The sequence below is a fragment of the Accipiter gentilis genome, chromosome 15 (genome assembly GCF_929443795.1).
Source record: "Accipiter gentilis chromosome 15, bAccGen1.1, whole genome shotgun sequence".
Taxonomy (NCBI): Eukaryota; Metazoa; Chordata; class Aves; order Accipitriformes; family Accipitridae; genus Astur; species Astur gentilis.
This window is the reverse complement of record NC_064894.1, coordinates 26091551-26098223: the sequence shown is the minus strand read 5'-3', so window position 1 is coordinate 26098223 and position 6673 is coordinate 26091551.

Below are 6673 nucleotides of genomic sequence, written 5' to 3'. Positions count from 1 at the left end.
CTCTTTTTCTTTCTCCAACCTCCTGTGCTTCTCTCAGTCTCTGTCTTTCTCTCTCTTGTCATTATTCTTGTCTGTCACTCTGTCTTGCTTCCTGTCCCATCATATCTCGCTGTATCTTTCCCTGCTGCTTTTTTCTCCATCTCTGTCCAGTTCTCTGTCCCTTTTTTCTTCTCTTGCTGTCCCTCTGCCCTGCCTCCTTGCTATCTTTTCTGTCTTTCACTCTGTCCCATTCCCTCTCCCATCCTTTCTAACTGTATCTTCCTCTCCAGCTAGCTGTCCCTTCTCTTTTCTCTCTTCCTCACTATTTTTTCTTTCTCCATTTCTCTCTCCCACTGCCCATCACAGGTTTTTTCCTCTAATGCTGTCCTTCTCTCTGTCCCTTTTTTCTGTCATTCTGTCATGCTCTCTGTTTTTTTAATTCCTCCAGCTCTGTCCTTCAGCCCATCACTATTTTTTACCTCTTCCATCCCTTTGTCCTTCTCCCTGTCCTTGTCTTTCTCTTTGTTCTGCCTCCTGTCTTCTTTTCCTTTCTTGCTCCCTCTCTCAGTCCTTCTCCTTGTCTTTCCCCCCATTTCTCTGTCCTGTTACTTCTCCAGGTTTTTTGTTTTCTGTCACTCCATCCTTCTCCCTGTCAGTTTTTTCACACTCCATCTCTGTCCTGCAGCCCAATGCTTTTTTTCCTTTGCCATCTATCTCTCCTGCTGCCCATCCTAGGCTTTTCCCCCTCCATCTCTGTCCTGCTCCCTATCTTTTATTTTTGCCTGTCTTTCACTTTGTCCTGCCTCCCTGGCCCTTTTTTCTCTCTCTGTATCACCTTGTCTTGCTCACTGTCCCTGTCTCACAATCTGTGTCCTGTTCCTTGTCCTTCTCCCCCCCGGCCCCTGCACCCCCATCCTTCCTCCTGTCCTTTTTTCTCTTTCTAGCCTTCTGCCCCTGTGCTTCTTTCTCCATCTCTGTCCTACTCCCTGCCCCTTGTTTCCTCTCCCTGTCCCTCTGTCCTGCTTCCTGTCCCCATTTTTTTATGTCTTTCTCTGTCCCACTGCCTGTCTCATTTCTTGCTATACCTCCCTGTCCATCTGGCTCTCCCTTCTTAACTTTCTCTCCTCTGTCCAGTTCCCTGGCCCTTTTTTCTTTTCCTCTGTCTCCGTCCTTTAGCCCATTGCCTTTTTTTTTTTTTTTCCTTCTTTGTCTCTGTACAGGTCTAACCCTTTCTTTATTTCTTAATCCCTTTGTCCTGTTCCTTATCCTTTTTCTCTGTCTGTACGTCCTGTGCCCTTTCACAGCCTTTGTCCCTCCTTTGTTGTTCTTCTCCTTCTCTCCCCATCTCTCTATTCCTCTGTCCTACTCACCAACCCTACATTTCCTTGCTCCATCTTGCTTTTTCTGGATTTCTCTACCTCTCTGAACTTTTCTTTCAACCTTTATTCTCTCTTTGCTCCTCTGTCTTCTCCTTTGTCTTATTTTTCTCTTTCTAGTCCTCTGTCCTGCTCCCCATCACTGTATTTTCTTTCTCCATTTCTCTGCCCCACACCCCATCCCTCTCTTTCTCCACCCCACTGTGCTGCTCCCCATCCCTCCTTCTCTGTTGTTATTCTTGCATCCCTCGTTGTCTCTCCACCCCTCAGTCCTGCTCCCCATCCCTAATTTTTCATTTACATTTCTCTGTCCTGCTTTCAGTCCCTGTTTTTCCTCTGGCTCCATCTCCCTGTTGCTCTTGCTTGCACTCTATCCCAGTGTCCTTTTCCCCATCCCTCTCTTTTCCTCTGTATTCAGTTTGCTTACTCCCTATCCTTCCTCTTGTCCTTCCTTCCCCATGGTCCCTGTGCCTCTGGCCTCCTGCTTGTCACTGGTTTTTCTTTCTTCCACCCTCTGTCCAGGTTCTGTCATTCTCTTTCCCTCTCTGTTCACTTGTCCTTCCTCCAACCTGTATTTTCCTCTCTCTATTCCTCTGCCCCTAATGCTGTTTCTTCCATCTCTCAGTCCTGCTCCCTGCCCCTTCTTTTTGTCCCACCATCCATCTCACTTCCTCTCACTGGTTATTCTGCCTTTATCCCTGTCCCCCTGCCTGTCTCAGTCTTTCTAGTTATATCCCCCTGTCCAGCCAGCTGTCCCTTTCTTCCTTTCTCTCTTCCCTACTTTGCCCTTACTTTTTCTTCCTCCATCTCTGTCCAGCAGCCCATCATAAGTTTTTCCCCTTCTCCAACTCTTTGTCTAAATCTGCATCTGGTTCCCCCCTGCTAACCCCAGTCCCTCTGTCCTGTTCCTTGTCCTGCTTTTTGTCTCTCCGTGTCCCACACTCTATCCACATCTTTTTCTCTCTCTCCGTCCTTCCTTTTCTCTACATCTCTTTGTCCTGTTCCTCATCAGTATTTTTTCATTCCATTCCTCTGTCCTGTTGCCTATCCCTTACTTCTCTGTCAATCCCTCTGTCCTGTTGCCTGTCATTATTTTTGTCTGCATCCCACTGCCCTGCTTCCCATTAATCTCTTTTGGCTCTACTCTCCTCTCATGCTCACCAGCAGTATTTTTTTCTTTCTCCAGCTCTCCGACCTGCTGCCTGCCCTGCAGTTTTTCTCTCTGTCATTCTTCCCACTTCCCTGTATCTCTCTCTCTGCAGCCTTGAGTCCCAAATGCTGTCCCTCTCTGTTTACTCTCTGTTTATATCCCACTGTCTGGGTCCCCGTCCCTCTCTTTGCCTCTCTAGCCCTCTGTTCTTTTCCTTGTTTTTTCTTTCTCCATTGCTCTGTCCTGCTGCCCATCTCTGTCCAGTTGCCTTTGGGTTTCCCCCCCCTCTCTTGGTTATTCTACTTTTCTTTCTGTCCCCATTTTTCTCTCTCTTCATCCCTCTGTCCTGCTCTGTGTTCCCTCCCTCTTACTCCCCCAGTGTCCTGCTGTGTGTTACCCATCCTTCTCCCCATTGATTTCTCCCTCTGGTTCTAGCCCTCTGTCCTACTCCCTATAAGTATTTTTAAATTCTCTGTGTTTCTGTTCTTCTGCCCATTGCTATTTGTTTGTTCTCCGTCTCTCCTGCTCCCCATCCTCCACTTTCTCTCTGTCATTCTTGCCCCTTCTCTGTTGTCCTGCTTTCTAGTAGCTGGTACAGTGCTATGTTTTGGGTTCAGTATGAGAAGAATGTTGATAACACACTGATGTTTTCAGTTGTTGCAGAGTAGTGTTTACACTAAGTCAAGAATTTTTCAGTTTCTCCTGCCCAGCCAGCAAGAAGGCTGGAGGGGCACAAGGAGTTGGGAGGGGACACAGCCAGGGCAGCTGACCCAAACTGGCCAAAGGGACATTCCACACCATGTGATGTCATGTCCAGTATATAAACTGGGGGCAGTTGGCCGGGGGGGTGGGGGACAGATCGCTGCTCAGGAACTAACTGGGGATTTGGTTGGTGAGTGGTGAGCAATTGCACTGTGCATTATTTGTTTTGTATACTCCAACTCTTTTACCATTATTATTATCTTCTTTTCGGTCCTATTAAACTGTCTTTATCTCAACCCACGAGTTCTACTTTTTTTTCCCCCAGTTCTCTCCCCTATCCCACTGGATTCCCACTGGATTTAATTGCTGTGTCCCCAATCCTTTTTCTGTCTCTCTGGCTCCCTCAGGACATTTCTTCTCTCAGTCACAATGCCTCCTGAGACCTTCCTCAACCTCCACAGCACCTTGTAGCACTTTATCTCCCATTCTATCACTCTCATTCCATCACAGCCTTCCTTCTTTCTTTGCTACACAGTGCTCCTTTATCTTTCTCTCTGCCACCGAGGGTGTTTGTGTTCAGTTCCTCTCTCACTCTGTCAGCTGTAGTTTACCTAGATGCCCTCCTGAGACTCCAAGGTCCTCACTGTGTCTCCAAGCCTTCTTTTCTTACCCTACCCCCTCCTAATTCCTCTTCTCTCTGTTACAATGTCTTCTGAGTCCTTTCTTGTACTCCGCAGCACTCCTGTAGCACTTTAGCTGCCTTTTGTGGTTTGGTTTAGGCTTTTTTTGTGCTTTTATCTTACTCTTTGCCATTTAGGATTGCCTTCATGCAGCCCCCGGCCCCCAGACAACTTCTGTACTTTGTTGAAATCCCCTTCAGAGTTCCTCACTGGCATCTCTGAGGCTGCTTTGGTCTCTCAGGCCCCCTGGGAACCCCACTGCTCCCTTTGCTGAGCTCTTCTGAGCCATCCTCCATGCCCTAGAGACCTGTTTCAGCACGGGAGGGCACTCTGCACCCCTCTTTTCCCCTCAGAACCTTTCCTGAGTCCGCATCTGTTACCCTGGCCAGTCTTCCTGTCCTCTCATTCGTTTGGTGCATCTCCATTCGGTCCCCAGTCCCTTGAGGACATCTGTACTTTGTTTGATTCCCTTGTGAGCTCGTCGCATCCCCTTGGTCTCTCTGGTCCCTCTAGGACCTTTTCCGAAGCCACCTCTGTGCTCCAGAGCAGTCTTTTTTTTTCTGTCTTAGAGTATGGTTCTCTTGGGTACCTGGTACCCCAAAGATGTCTGTTGTCAGCTCAGATCTCCTCTTGTGTTTTTCAGAGGAGGCAATAGCCGTCATCTGTCTTTATCGACACATCTCCTGTGGTGTTTTTTGTTGTGTTTTGCAATTTATTTTTGTTCTAGCTACTTAGGTGTTAATTAGGCCACTTCATACAGTTCCTGATATGCTTCTTGTCTTTCCATGGCTTGTTGGTGTTGGCCTTTAGGACTCATCTACCTCTGTTAAGGGAGTCAGTCATCGGTAATTCACAGTAAATAATTTACTTTGCAACCAGAGATATTTTTGAGAGGGGATTCTTAAGGGATCTAGTTCTGCTTTGTCATTCAGTCCTACCCAGAAGGTAGTTCTGGCAGAAGTTGGGTAGTATGAGCAGTCTTTCTAGAAATGCACCTCTTGCCTCTTACTCTGCCCAGCTGAGCTGGAAAGTACGTTTGCTGCAGAAACTGCTGCAGCCCTGTGACTTCTCCTCAGGTTGTCTCTGCACGGGACACCAGCACCCTGGAGATCTTTACTCCCAGTCATTCCTTTCCCCTAGATTTCTGCCAGCACTGTATTTCAGCTGCATTGCTTGCAGGCCAGGAGGTCTTTAGAGGGGTCTGAATTAAAGAAACTGAGTGTTGGAGGCAAATTAGGCAGCCAAAGGAACTGAGCTGCTTGCCCAACACATTGGCAGAACAGCCCATCCATCCTACCAAGGACTGCGTGTTGCAGGCAGCAAAGAGCAACTGTGATGCTTGCTGGCAAGGAGCAGCAAGGAGTGCAGAGCTACGCTCCTGTGCAGGGCAAAGATGGAACCTCCAGGGCTCTGTGGTCATCTGCTAAGGACATCTAGTATACCGACGTGCCTTTTTGCTTTCCCTGATTCATGTCTAATTACTCTGCATGCTGGCAGGCAGGCTGGTAAGTAACACCATGCAGTGTCTCTTACCTAAGCGACAAGGCCTGCAGAGGAAGCCTGGTGTGCGCGCAGGGTTAGGAGAGCAGAGTGCTGACGGCACAGAGCCGAGGAAAGGTGCAAACACCACAACAACGCCCAGGGATCACCAGCGTATCGCTCCTTTGCAGATCGGCCGCTTGCACCTGGTCCGCTCTGATGCCCTGTTCATGCTTAAACAGAGCTGCCCCTCTCGCACAAAGCACCTGTCAGTCTCTTCTCGCCCGCCTTCGGGATGTTGTCTGTGCCGCTTTATTTTTTTTTTAAATCTCTTGCCAGCATCTGTTGACTCGCTGCCGTCCCACAACCCCGACGCCACACGCGGACCCACACAGCAACCCCTGGGGGGGCAAACCCCCACCTGTTCTGCTCCTCCTCCCGAGGTACTGGGGGGGGGAACGACATGGAAAGCGGCAACCCCCAGACTTTTAAAGCGGTCAAACGCAAAGGACAGCAACGCTCCAGCCGCCTCAGCGCTGTGTGGTACGGAGGCAACGAACGACACCGCTCGGGCTGCGAGGCGGGAAAAGCATCACGCATGCGCAGTGCCGCAGGGCGCAGCTGCTGCTGCTGCCGCCTGGCGGCCAAGGGCGGAACTGCAGCGCCGCCGCCGCTGCTGCTGCTGCTGCTGCTGCTGCTGCTGCTGCTGCTGCACGGTGGCAGCGGGCCGGGCGCGATTCCCCGCGGTGGTGGGCGAGGGAGCTGGTCTGCGGGAGGGGGGCAGCCCCAGAGAGTTCCCCGGGAGCTGCTGGAAGGGGAGGAGGGGAAGGGGGCAGGTGCAGTTAGCGGCCGTGCGGGGAAAGAGGGGGAGTGCCGGCCGGGGTCGGCTGTGGTAATCACGGCGGCTGCCGGTCCCTTCTCTCACCCAGAGGCTGCGCCGAGGACGGGGTTGTCCGTTCCTCCCTCGGGGATGCCGTGGGCTGCCCCCGCCCCAGGCTCGTCTCTGCTTGGCCTCGCTCCCCTCGCAGCCTGGGGACCAACAGGGACAGGAGCTGCCGTGGATGAAGCCGGAGAGGCCGCAGAAAGGCAAAGAAGAAGAACTTGAAGGCCATCCGGCCGGCAGCTGCAGGTAAGAGAGAAAGCCTGCCTCTCCGGGGGAGGAAGGGTCCCTCTTCATCTTCAGCAGCAGGCCAAGCTGCCGATGTCCACCACAGGGTCTGTATGTGTCGCCAGCAGCGCCGTACGGCCACGTCGTGCATGAGGGAGCGAGGCTGTGTGTCTGGGAAGCCTCGTCTCGCAAGAGCTGT